This window comes from Lissotriton helveticus, chromosome 3_1 (genome assembly GCF_964261635.1).
Source record: "Lissotriton helveticus chromosome 3_1, aLisHel1.1, whole genome shotgun sequence".
Classification (NCBI taxonomy): Eukaryota; Metazoa; Chordata; class Amphibia; order Caudata; family Salamandridae; genus Lissotriton; species Lissotriton helveticus.
In genome coordinates, this window is record NC_136061.1 from 845856462 (window position 1) to 845871391 (window position 14930).

A 14930-nucleotide genomic window follows, 5' to 3' on the forward strand; every position below is an offset into this window, starting at 1 on the left:
GTTTAATATTAATTTAAAATATTTGAAAAATGTAATGTAATGTTACAAAATTGTGTTATGACAATCTTCAAAATGTATATAAAGAAACCTATGTTAAAAATAAAATGTATCGAAATACATTGTTTAAATAATTAATATTAATATATTAAATATTAATATTAATACAATAATTGCATTTACTAAGAACATATGTAACACTATAAAAATCTGATATGACATTAAAAAATACTGTTTTATTTTTCTCATGTAAAATTTTTATTTTACATTTATATAATGTTTTTGTTTCAAAAATATAAATATTTCACAAATGTCAATAATATATGTTGAAAATAATTTACTCAGCAAATGATACAATACCTAATAAATTTATGTTGTTTGAAAAAAATTTATTAAGTGTGTGTTTTACTATTAATATCATAAAAATGTTTTTTCCCCATACACAAAATATAATATATATTATTTTATTATACATAAATCAACAACTCTTCCCAAATTAATCCACATATATATCAATTAGTTACTGGACACTAAATAAATATAATTTACTATTCCCACTCCAGTCTACATTAAATTGAAGTAGGTGCTGGACACTAATTAAATATAATTTACTATTCCCACTCCAGTCTACATTAAATTGAAGTAGTTGCTGGACACTAATTAAATATAATTTACTATTCCCACTCCAGTCTACATTAAATTGAAGTATGTGCTGGACACTAATTAAATATAATTTACTATTCCCACTCAAAACTGACCCAGAACCCTAAAAATACCCCTTTACCCAAAAACTGACCCTGAACCCTAAAAAGACCCCTATACCCAAAAACTGAAAACTGACCCTGAACCCTAAAAATAGCCCTTTACCCAAAAACTGAAAACTGACCCTGAACCCTAAAAATAGCCCTTTACCCAAAAACTGAAAACTGACCCTGAACACAAAAACATACCCCTTTACCCAAAAACTGAAAACTGACCCTGAACCCTAAAAATACCCCTTTACCCAAAACAGAAAACTGACCCTGAACACTAAAAATACCCCTTTACCCAAAAACTGAAAACTGACCCTGAACCCTAAAAATACCCCTTTACCCAAAAACTGAAACCTGACCCTGAACCCTAAAAATACCCTTTTACCTAAAAACTGAAAATTGACCCTGAACACTAAAAATACCCCTTTATCCAAAAACTGAAAACTGACCCTGAACCCTAAAATACCCCTTTACCCAAAAACAGAAAACTGACCCTGAACCCTAAAAATAGCCCTTAACCCAAAAACAGAAAACTGACCCTGAACACAAAAACATACCCCTTTACCCAAAAACTGAAAACTGACCCTGAACCCTAAAAATACCCCTTTACCCAAAAACAGAAAACTGACCCTGAACACTAAAAATACCCCTTTACCCAAAAACTGAAAACTGTCCCTGAACCCTAAAAATACCCCTTTAGCCAAAAACTGAAAACTGACCCTGAACCCTAAAAATACCCCTTTACCCAAAAACTGAAAACTGACCCTGAACACTAAAAATACCCCTTTATCCAAAAACTGAAAACTGACCATGAACCCAAAAAATACCCCTTTACCCAAAAACTGAAAACTGACCCTGAACCCTAAAAATAGCCCTTTACCCAAAAACTGAAAACTGACCCTGAACACTAAAAATACCCTTTTACCCAAAAACAGAAAACTGACCCTGAACCCTAAAAATACCCATTTACCCAAAAACTGAAAACTGACCCTGAACACTAAAAATACCCCTTTACCCAAAAACTGAAAACTGACCCTGAACCCTAAAAATACCCCTTTACCCAAAAACTGAAAACTGACCCTGAACCCTAAAAATACCCCTTAAAAAAACAAAACCATATAATTTACTATTCCCACTCCAGTCTACATTAAATAGAAGTAGGTGCTGGACACTAATTACATATAATTTACTATTCCCACTCCAGTGTACATAAAATTGAAATAGGTGCTGGACATAAATATAGGAAATGTTTAATTGTTATATATGAAAAAACTTCTAATATTATAACAGTTTTAAATTAAAAATAAAAGACTATAAAACAAAAACATTTTTTAAAAATATTATATAAAATATATATATATATTTTATCATTTTTATACAAATCTAAATATTTAATATAGAAATTTAAAATTTACAAATCAAATATCAAAATGCGAAATTTAAAATTTTTAAAATAAAATGTAACAATATTTATAATTATTAATAAATATATTTGTAAAATTGTTATATTTATTTAATAAAAATATATGTATATTTTTTTTTAGATTTTTTAATTTGTTATATATTGTATTATATTTCTAATGATTATATATTTATTAATAAATATATAATCTATATTTTGGAAATTTTATGAATACATATATTTTTCAAAATCTTTACATATTTTATTTAAATTTCTAAAATCTAATTTGGATTTTTTATTTGTATTTTGTAAAATTTATATTTTTTTTATATTAATTATATATATATTTAAATTATATAATAAATATTCGCAATTTTTTTAATACATATAATTTTCCAAAATTGTTAAATATTTTATTTAAATTTCGAATTTCTAAAATCGAAAACTTTAAAAAAAAATTAATATGGTTTATTTAAATTTTATAATCATTATATAAATATATAAATATTTAAATTATATAATCAATATTTCGAAAAAAAAATGTATACATATATTTTTCCAAATTAGTTAAATATTTTATTTAAATTTCGAATTTCTAAAATCGAAAAATTTTGAAATTTTTAAAATTGTTTTTTTACATTTTATAATCATTATATTCATATTTATAAAAATATATCATATTTTAGAAATATAATTTTTTTTAAACATATATTTTTAAAACACTCCCCACCCTTATCCCCTATAAACCCAATAACCCGCTCCTAAAAATATATATGTATTTATAATTATTATAATATAAACTATATTTCAATTTTTTTGTTAATACATTAATTTTTCCAAATTTGTTAAATTTTTTTTGTAAATTTCGAGATTCTAAATTCGAAATTTTTTCCAAATTTGTTACATTTTTTATTTAAATTTCGAATTTTTAAATTCGATTTTTTTAAAAAATTTTAAATTTGTTTTTTAAAATTTTATAATCATTATATTAATATTTAAAAAAATATATCATATTTTAGAAATATAATTTTATTTAAACATATATTTTTAAAACACTACCCACCCTTATCCCCTATAAACCCAATAACCCGCTCCTAAAAATATATATGTATTTATAATTGTTATAAGATTTAAAAAAATTAAAATATTTTTTGTTCAATAACATTAACTGATTTCAATAAAATATTAACTTAATATGCATATTTTTTACTATTATTTACTATTATACGATATTTTTTTTATTCGATATTTTGTCTTCAGATATAATTACTTTCGATATTATGATAAACATACTATTTACGATATTTTTGTATACGATATTTTTTAGTTCGATATTTTTGACCTACGATATTTAATGTTCGATATTATGTCAGTTCGATATAATATTTTCGATATTATGTCTGATTACCAGGAGGACACCTTGATTTGTCTAGCTATCTTCACCACTTGGGAATGACTTGTCATTTTAGTGATTAAGAAAGAAGCTTGTTATGAAATGGAAGCCTGGTCTTTCCCTGATTTCTCATATCGCTCTTCCTATTTCTTCAACCTTGCTGTGAAGTAACTTTGGAAGTCATCTCAATGCTGGCCGGGTATCATGGAGTGTTTGTTTCACAGGCAGTCCCAAAAAGCTCAGCCCCCATGTGTTACAGATTCCGGGGCATATTATCAAGGACAGGCGTTAAAATTGTCGCCGCTTTAGCGGCAGAAAACGACCGCTAAAGCGGCGATAAGCCCATTATCGCCGCTTTAGCGGCAGTTTTCTAACGCTAAAGTGGTGATTATTTTATTGCCTTGCTTGATAATATGCCCCCAGATTCCTGAAGAATATTTGCCTTTATACATTTGGAGGCAGATTTACAAGCCCCTTGCGCCACTTTTGCCTCACTTTTAACATGGAAAAAGTGACGCAAAAGTGGCGCAAAGGGCTAGTAAATCTGCCCCTTGGTCTTTTTATAGCGGGGATCTCACTTGGGAGCAGCAGAGCTATGTACATTATGGGGATATTGTGTACTTCAAGGGGTGATTTACATCTCTGAATTGCATCGTTCCATTACATTCACACACATGCAATTACGTTCTACAGGTTAGGGGATTTGTCGAGAATCACACAATTCTTGGGATTCAAACCCAAGTCCCGAGGTTCCAAAGTCGGTTATTTGGCCAATGGACCACATCTCTAGGTGTTATCACTGCATGAGAGCCTGTTCTGTCTGTCTGTCGACTTCACGTTTACTTCTCGGTTCATTCTTGCCATTTCAGCTGGGTATCATTGACTCACCTTTGAATCTCTGCATTTCTTCTTCTTAGAGATTGCAACCATATCTAGTATAGAAAAACTATTTTTGTAAAACAATGACAGAGTTTGGGCTGTCCTCGATGGTCAAAGACGCAGCAGGCAAAGAGGTTAAAGTCCTTTTGGAGTTTCAGATCTTCGGTCGCTCATCCTTGCAGCAATCTATCTATTGGGCCAGCATCAGCAGTGGGGTTGGCTGTTGGGGAGCCGCCTGAGCCACTCGAGTCACTGTGCTTGCACTCCTGAGAAAGAGGACACTTGAGCAAGTGGCAGGGATGCAGGTGAGCCATGCTATTTTTAAGTCACAGACCCATAAGTTTCAGTTGTTGTTCCACAAGTCAGGGGGGAATGGGAGAAGGAGGCGGCAATGGCAATTTGCCTGGCCCAGCTTTGCCTGACCTGGTGCTGGTAACTGGTGACTGTGTGTTTACATTGACTCTTTGGATGTGTCAGACGTGAGCCTCTTTTTTGAACTGGGGAACAGTCGGAACACTACGGTCTTAACCATGGGTTTTCCGACTACGAAAGCGCAACCACAGTGCGGGGTGGGCAGTCGGGTGAGTGGGGGGTTGGGGTACTGACGACCTTATCCACACATAACCCTTTACCATTCATGCCTTTACCACGAAATTGCATGGTAACGGCATGCGTGGTTTAACCATGCATGCTTCTATCACACAACCTTTTGCACTATGTGCATTTTAAGTAGACAGGTCTCAATCACATAACATGACTTGTTCATTTTTTTGGAGCCTATCTCGATTTTAGACATGCATTTATTGACTAGTAAAAGCCAGTTATTGGCTAAGCACCCAAAGCCATCTGAATGGTTACAGAAGTGGTCGATCGTGTTTGTGCCCCTACCCTGGTCCTGGTGTTGTTTTTTGTTTTTCTACTTATGTACGCCACCTTTTGTGGCTTATTTACAAGCCCCGTGCGCCATCTCTGCGTCACTTTTGATGTGCGAAAAAGTGACGTACCGGTGGCGCAACGGGCTTGTAAATAAGCCCCTTTGTGTTTGTGTCTTGTGTGTCTCCTGTGCCGCAAACGACCAGTTGCTGTCTTTCTGCTCTGCCGGCTGCCGCAGTGGTCATTTGTTGCTGTCCTCCATGGCCTCGCTATACCTCAAAACTGGCCCTCAATGCTTCTACTGGGGTTGGTGCTGTTGTAAACCTGTAAAGACCTCTGTCTCCTCCATCATATTGGAGTGGTCTAGTACAGGGCTACAAGTCTGAGTAGTTCACACTGAGCTTGTAAGGCGAGCAGAGGCAGAGGTTTTGGAATCTTCTCTGCAGATGAGGCTTTTCATCCTTCTCTCTCCAGCTGTGGCAGAGTACTGAAGAAACAATCCTGTGACCTCTAGAGGCAGGGAAGTGGTGTCTGGTGTGGCTTGTGGTTTGATTCAGACTGATTAAGGATCACTGATAAAAGGTCCTCTGAACAACAGACTCCTACATTTATGGAGAGTGGTCTGCATCTTCCCCTCCAGCCCATTATGCTGCCTTAACATATCTGTGCTCTTGTACCTGCATAAGATCCCAGCTGCATGAACAGTCGCTTTAAAACACGGCAGTGGAGCACAGCCGAGGAGGCTGCTGACCGCCATTGACCATTGATCAGTGACTTGGTACCGCCTGGTACTGGTAAGACGGTATACTGCTACAACTATTTACAACAATGTAATACTATATTTACATTTAATGAATATAGTAGCACAATCTGTGCATATCTTTAAAAATCCTGACCCCCAACCTCTCTGATGGCAGGAGAGAAATTAGATCAGTAATTTAACCCCTTGCGTGCTCGTGACGGAACCATTCCGTCACGAGCCACGGTGGGGCTGTGCTGGTGACGGAATGGTTCCGTCACGGCCCGGCCGCCGCGCCTGCGCAGCGCTGAGTGGGCGGGCCGTGACGGAACCATTCCGTCACAAGTACAGCGCCACCGCGGCTCGTGACGGAGTGGTTCCGTCACGAGCATGGTGGTGCCGCGTGGCCCCCCTGCCCCCTAGCGCCGCGGCGGAATTACCGCCGCAGCCCAGTGGTTAATCAAGAGATTCCTGCGTGTATAATAACAAGGTACAATAATAAGCACATTTTGACATAATTCCAGCTACGATTTATTTTAGATTGATCTCCACTACCAATATTATCATCAATTCCATCAACAACGTTGATATGGCAGTACAGAAGCTTGGTGCGAAACACGATCTTTAAGATTATTCAATAGATTTCTATACCACATGCCTAAAAACACAAGACAAAATGGGAAGCTATATAAAAGTGGACCAATTATCACAACAGCTGATGCAACAACCACTGCAACAGGTGTTCAGTGGAGATATTACTAACTGATTATATTTCCAGTCAGCCACTTGAATTGTCACTGACCGATTTCAATAAAGTGGTGGGCCTTAGGATTGAGCTAAGTAGGGTGTCCAATATATACAGACTTCTGTTATTGTAATTCCTGTTACCTCTAATGAGAGTGAAGAAAAGGGCATTGAAGTATCAATTCTTGGGATTTTTTCCGATTGCACCCAGATTAGATCGGTGGGACAATCCCGGCATGCACGTAGGATCTCATCTAAATGTGATTCTTTATTATATTTTGAACTCATTGAGCTACTTGAGCCATTGCCTTTACTGCAGCGACTAGCGAGGTCTTCGTTTATGGCAGAATATAAACTCCCAGATATATCATCTGGGGCCTTTTGCATACTGCGAAACATCATCGCAGTAGAAGGCTAAACACCCCCAGCCCAAACTCAATATAACATTACTGGGAAATGATAGCTCATATTTACAGGCAGCAGGTGAATTCGACTTCTATCCTCCTATTACTTCACAAGTCCTTGGGAGGGTCTAAACGCATCTCTTCACTACTGTCAACTATATTACAAACAATAGCATGAACACATGAGATAAGCAGAGAGAGAAAGCAAACTGTGGGTACCCTGACCAAATCTTATATTAATTCCACCAAAAATGTATCCCTCACCCACAGAAAATGTCTCCAATTCATAGTGGAACCCCTACACATATAAATTGCATTAAACCATTAACCACTTCCTAATTTAAAACACCAATGAAGAACAAGAACGTGGCAAACAAACAACAATAACAGCCATTAACAGCATAATTAAAGAAAAAGTTACTGATGCAATTAACATGAGTCCTAAATGGAAGACTGGCAGAAAGAAGATGAAAAATAAAAATGGTAATCTAAGACATTATTGCTTGAAAACATTATTTTCTAACTCATAACTTATATCTAGCCCACGGTGCAAAGAGACTCTAGTAGTATGAGATCCAGTGTCACCAGAAGAAGAGGAGCAATCAGCTATAACCCCAATTTATCAAACTGTCAAAAAGGGCAGAAAAGGCTTCCAAATTGCCAGAAAATGCATTACTACTAATGGTGAGGTAATAAGAATACCAAATAAAAAAGGGAAGTCTAAAAAAATGCTGGTTGATATATATAAAAAATGCTCAAATATTAAGAACAAATTGACAACTGAAGATTATTTGGTAATTACAGCAGTCACACCAGAGAAGGAGATGACCTTAGCATTACAAAGGGCAGGTATGTGCAAAATCCACTGTCCTTGGGATTAGTAAGGCCAATAATCATCCTCCTAACTCAGTAGCCAAAATCTTTTAGATGAAGGTGAACGATGTGGAGATAGCTCAAAGAGTGGTCTGTTGGAGGGTAACTTAAAAATGAAGGAAAGACAGATTCCTCTTGACAATAATAAAACAGCTCTTTACTGTTGCGGCAGGGAGAGCGACCGTCTTTACACAAGTAAATAACCTGTCTCAATTTGCTGCTTCACTGGCAGCTATTTTTATACACAGTTAAACAATGCCAGTTACAAAAGTTCAAACAATGTATTGTTAGTAAGCATGGGCGTAAAATCCGTTCCGCTCGCGGAGTTTGCGGATTTTCGGCAAATCCGCAATCCGCGAACTCACGCGAATTTGCCGAAAATCCGCAAATTCGCACCCAGCGGATTTTTTTGCTTGGTGATACAATTTTGCGGCGCGCGGCGTTCACTTACCATCATGCAGCGTTTGCAGAGTTGTTTTTTCTCCATATTTTGCGTGTGCTGCGCCATTTTGGATCTTGCTGCGGGATCCCGCGGGAGATTGGCGACCGCGATTACGTCATCGCGGCTTGCCACCTTGCACAGCACGCATCGCGAGAGTTCGCAATTGCGAACACGTAGATGCGGCGAGCAGCAACAATCTCGCACTCGCGAAATTTCAAAATTTGCAATTTTGCACAAGAATCCACCAGCAAGCAGCATAAACCTTCTAAAAATGATTATTTTTATCAGAATAACTCCTAAGGTTGACATTTGCCTGCACTTTTTTTGCAAGGAGTCCATTTTTGGGGGGGGGGGAGGAAGGAAGTGCCCCACAGTCTCCAACTTCCTGTTCCTGTCCAGCAGGCTCCTCCCAGTGCTTTCTTCATGTGCTGGTCACTTTCATTTGGATCTTGACCTGGAAGGATTACTTTTTGTGGATGCTGCTGGATATTTGGATTTGAGGCCTTTTTGACTTTCTTTGGATCACTTTTGGATTAGAAATCAACTTTCACAAGTAAGTTTGTTTGGGGCATTACAGTTGCTGCAACTACAATTTTGGAACTTTTTCAGAACATTAAATACAATATATTGTGGGTAGCCACAGTATCCAGTAGGACCAGGGTTAGTTATGGGTGCATGATACAACTGTTTTGTTGAATTTAATGTAAACATCATGGAGGGCATGGATGGCCTAGTCTTTCTGTGGGGTGTCTTCTTGAATTTAAACATCATTGAGGGCATGGATGGCCTGGGATTGTGCTGATTTTTGTGTGTTTTTCGATTTTTGGGGCTGCTGTTGAGGCCTTTTGCCCAGGGGTAGTGAGTGGTGCATTGACTGAGTCTGTCTGTGGAGTCTCTTTCATGTAAACATCATGGAGGGCATGGATGGTATTGGATTGTGGTGATTTTTGTGTGTTTTTCGTTTTTTTGGAGTGTACTGTTGATGGGGACTGGCCATGTGGGTGGTGGCCATTTTGAGTGCTGGTACAGGCAGACCCTGGCCATGTGCTTTTGGTGCAAGGGGCCATTTTGAATGCAGCCAGTGTTGTCAGGCCTGCACCCATTTTGCCTAGCTTCCATCCATTATGCCCAGGGGTAGTGAGTGGTGCATGGGCCTAGTCTTTCTGTGGGGTGTCTTCTTGAATTTAAAAATCATTGAGGGCATGGATGGCCTGGGATTGTGCTGATTTTTGTGTGTTTTTCGATTTTTGGGGCTGCTGTTGAGGCCTTTTGCCCAGGGGTAGTGAGTGGTGCATTGACTGAGTCTGTCTGTGGGGTCTCTTTCATGTAAACATCATGGAGGGCATGGATGGCATTGGATTGTGGTGATTTTTGTGTGTTTTTCGTTTTTTTGGAGTGTACTGTTGATGGGGACTGGCCATGTGGGTGGTGGCCATTTTGAGTGCTGGTACAGGCAGGCCCTGGCCATGTGCTTTTGGTGCAAGGGGCCATTTTGAATGCAGCCAGTGTTGTCAGGCCTGCACCCATTTTGCCTAGCTTCCATCCATTATGCCCAGGGGTAGTGAGTGGTGCATGGGCCTAGTCTTTCTGTGGGGTGTCTTCTTGATCATTGAGGGCATGGATGGCCTGGGATTGTGCTGATTTTTGTGTGTTTTTCGATTTTTGGGGCTACTGTAGAGGCCTTTTGCCCAGGGGTAGTGAGTGGTGCATTGACTGAGTCTGCCTGTGGGGTCTCTTTCATTTAAACATCATGGAGGGGATGGATGGCATTGGATTGTGGTGATTTTTGTGTGTTTTTCGTTTTTTTGGAGTGTACTGTTGATGAGGACTGGCCATGTGGGTGGTGGCCATTTTGAGTGCTGGTACAGGCAGGCCCTGGCCATGTGCTTTTGGTGCAAGGGGCCATTTTGAATGCAGCCAGTGTTGTCAGGCCTGCACCCATTTTGCCTAGCTTCCATACATTATGCCCAGGGGTAGTGAGTGGTGCATGGGCCTAGTCTTTCTGTGGGGTGTCTTCTTGATCATTGAGGGCATGGATGGCCTGGGATTGTGCTGATTGTTGTGTGTTTTTCGATTTTTGGGGCTGCTGTTGAGGCCTTTTGCCCAGGGGTAGTGAGTGGTGCATTGACTGAGTCTGTCTGTGGGGTCTCTTTCATGTAAACATCATGGAGGGCATGCATGGCATTGGATTGTGGTGATTTCTGTGTGTTTTTCGTTTTTTTGGGGTGTACTGTTGATGGGGACTGGCCATGTGGGTGGTGGCCATTTTGAGTGCTGGTACAGGCAGGCCCTGGCCATGTGCTTGGGGTGCAAGGGGCCACTTTGAAGGCAGGCAGTGTGCTTTGTTGTGTCATAGGCCTGCACCCAGTCTGCCATGCTTTCATCCATTATGCCCAGGGGTACTCTGTCAGTGGTGCATTTTATTGCTCTTTCCATTTTGGGGGGTGGGTATAATAAAATTGCTTACTTGCAAACTATTAATTGAAGCGCTACATATGCAACATTTATTTAACTGATGTTCCTCTGGCTTCGTTTGCTTTTAGGTGCAGAAAGACGAATCATCAGCCTCATCGTTCCTCATCAGTGCCAGGAAGGAATCCTGCTGCGGTGTTTGCAGCACAACGTCACGTGTGGCCACAGACAACTCTGCAACTTGTGCAACTGCGGCCTGCTGTTCTGAAATCTGAAGAAGATGGCCCCAAAAAAAGTTGCCCGTAGCTCCTCCAGCAAGAAAGTTGCCAGTAAGGAGCAGAAGAAGCAACTGGCGCCACTTACCAAGGAGACTGGTGTGACGACCGCCACATTTTTTGGGATAAAAAAAGTACGCCTGCAGCAGCAGCGGGGTCTGCTGGGGACCAAGCTGGGAGCAGCACCTCCGGTCCATTGGGCTCAGTGCCACCACCACCACGCCAACTTAGGTCCAAGCCCTTGAGTGCTGCAGAGGCAGCCAGTATAGTTGTTCAATCACCATCGACCAGTGATGTTGGCCCATCGCAAGAAAGTAGCAGCATCCCTCAATCAACACAGGTTGTTGTAACTCATCTGACGAGTGTTGAACAACCACAGCCGCAACAACAACCACATGTGCAAGTACAAGCCCAAGTACATGTGGAAGGAGAGGCGGTGCAAGGAGAGGAGCAAGCAGAGGTGCATGGAGCGGCACAAGTTCCCACAATAGTTGTTCCTCCCGAAGTAGGGGCACATCAGGAAATCGACATTCAAGCCGAGGTATCACATGAGGAAGCCACTCCTCCTGATGATTCATTGTCTTCCAGATCCCCAGCAAGGAAAAGATCAAGGATGGTGTCTACTTCTTCTTCAAGCCCCCTTCCTTCTGATGATATGGATCAAACTTGGGAACCACCACGGCCGTCTGAGAGTGAGGCACACCATGATCTGACAAAGGTAGCTAAGCGTAAAATGAAGGTCCCCGAAAGTCTCAGAGTCAAGGAGTGTGATGATGACGCTGAACAAGAAGGGGCGTATACTGCTCCTGCTGATGAAGACTCTCACGACGACGACGCAGTCATCATAGGCGTCACTCCAGCCTCAGCGGACATGCAGCACACAGACATTCTCACCCTAGCCCGAAATGCTTCTGAGCGTGATGATGATAATGGCGACGTGGAAATGGGACCACCAGGAATGCAGTTAACTAGTACACCAACACCACCCCCTACAGCTTCCATATTTTCTCGCCGGAAGGGACCTCCATCCACCTCGACCTCCATGTCCTCAATTAGTGGTGCTATAAGTGCACAACGTACTAAATTACGGCAACACACATCCTCCAGTTCATCTGGCATTAGCAGCATTCCCAGTATCGCCTCCTCCGCTCCCCACAGACATTTGAAGTCCGCAGTTAGGGACTTCTTTAGTGTTAGCCCAACAAGGGAAAACATAGCCATTTGTACCATTTGTAAGGTTCGAGTTAGTCGTGGTAAGCTTGGTACCAACTATGGTACCGGAGGCCAGAGAGGTCATCTTGAGAGACAGCACACTGTCAAATGGCTGGCGCACCTAAGGGAGATCAAGGATGCCCGAATTGCAAGTCAACAAATAGTATCCATTGATGTTTCATCTGCTGATGGCGAGGAGGAAGAAGAAGCGTCAGACATTTCTTCACTTACACCTAGTACCCCTGTCAGCAGCAGATCTATGAGCCACACTAAGAATGTGGGAGAGAGTGAGACACCAACGCGAAAAAGTTCATCACGGAGCGTAACTGGGTCGCAGAAGTCATCATCATCCCGTAAATTGGTCCAGCCCACCATTAGAAGCATGTTGGTTTCAGAAGCGCCATATGAATGCAACCACCCAATGGCGCATCTGTATAACAGTAAGCTGGCTAAAATGCTAGCGCTGGACCTTCTCCCTTTTTCTTTTGTGGAAGGGGTGGGTTTTCTTGAAATGGTGGCAACGCTCTGCCCTAAATGGAAGGTTCCTAGCCGGTTCTATTTTGCCAGAGTTGCGATTCCAGCACTACATGAAGATTTGCTCGAGGTGATTGGGGCAGCTTTGCAGAAGAGTGCTGTTCACACTATACATCTGACAACAGACATGTGGAGCAGTTGTGCAGCCACTGATTACATGTGCATCACTGCACACTGGGTCTCTTTTTCAGGGGTTAAAGGCAAGATAAACACAGGTGTTGATGAGGACAAAGTTTATAAAGCTGCTCGGAAACATGCAACAATAGCCATGTTTGCCATGGAGAAAAGTCATACAGCAGAAAACATTTTGCATGAGTTTAACACAAAGGTCTTTCAATGGCTGTCCCCAAGAAAACGCATGATTGGTTATGTTTCCACGGATAATGGCGCCAATGTAGTTAAGGCCATGGATATGGGTAACTATTTCAGAGTGCCGTGTCTGGCGCACTGTATAAACCTGGTTGTTAAAAAATTCTTGAGTGAAGAAAGTCCAGTCTCCGAGTTACTGACCACCTGCCGAAGAATGTGCACACATTTCAACCATTCTTTTAAGGCCCGGAAGCAGCTGAGGTGCCTGCAATATGAACGTAAATTGCCAGTGAAAGCACTCATCCAGGAGGTGGCAACACGTTGGAACTCAACCTTCTACATGCTTGAGCGTCTCTATGAGCAGTATGCGGTAGTCGATCAGTATTTATTTAAACTGGGTACACCTATGAAGGACATGAGGATACAGGTGGAGCAATGGCACCTAGTTAAAAGCCTGACAGACATGCTTCATCCTTTTGAGGTCTTCACGCGTGCAGTCAGCAGGGAGGACTGTAATTTGGGAAAAACTATCCCATTGTTGAGCATGCTAGAGCACCGACTGAAGGCGGTGTGTTCTAAATTTGAAAAAGATGGAAAGGAAGAAGCATTAGAGTTGGCGGAGAAGTTATTACACCGCCTACTTGGCGATGATCGTCTTGAAATGATCAAGACAGAACAGCATTACATTTGTGCTACTATTCTGGATCGACAGTACAAAAAGGCAGTGGCAGGCAGAGTATTCTTTCCTTTTGATGACGCAGATGATACAAAGTACAAACATTGGCTAGCTGTGTCAGCCACTCGGTTTGAAAGAGAACGGCAGGAAATTGAAGGAAAAGGCAATACATCAGCATCAGCAGGCCGTCCGCAGTCAAAAAAATCCCCTTTTGCATTTGTGGCTGTGGCAGAAGTGAGTGATTTGCCCTCTCAGCCGCTAACGACACCAGCAACCGTATCATCTGCACCAGACACAACAGTAATATCGGGTGATGAAGAGGATTGGCTAACTGAGCTTGGGTTTGCTTCTGAAATGGTCCCAGAAAAAAGAAAGCAAAGTGGAGGAACCCGGGAGAACCTTGAGTTGATGGTGCAGGCCTATCTGAATGACTCAACAGAGGTCCATCTTTCTCATGACCCATTGGCGTATTGGCATGGGAAAACAGTTGCTTGACCAGAGATCACCAACCTGGCTATAAATTACTTGTCTTGCCCACTTGCAAGCGTGTCTTCTGAACGTGTTTTCAGTGCTGCTGGTGGCATTGTAACTTCCAAAAGGACCCGCCTCTCGCCCAAAAATGTGGAGAGGTTAACAATGATCAAAATGAATCAGCACCTCATACCACCAGATTACAAAATACGAGAATGCACGCCGGAAGAAGACGAGGAGGACACCAACTTAGATGAGGGAAGTTCTTCTCTGTTAAGTGACCTACTCCCGTATGAATTTGCAGAGTTTGAGGACGAGCTCTTCTTCCCTGACACCGAGCCTTGAAAATAAATGAGTCAATGAATCACTAACTTTCTGTTTCGTCCTTATTCACTTTTATTCCTGTGTGTCTCTTTCTATGTTTTGCAAAATCTATATAACAAAAACTTTAATCACCTAATCACAAAAAACAAGCCCATCAGCAGAACTGTCTTCACTTATTTGCTTATTGATTTGAAGGTGCCGCAGTCTGCATTCCTCAGG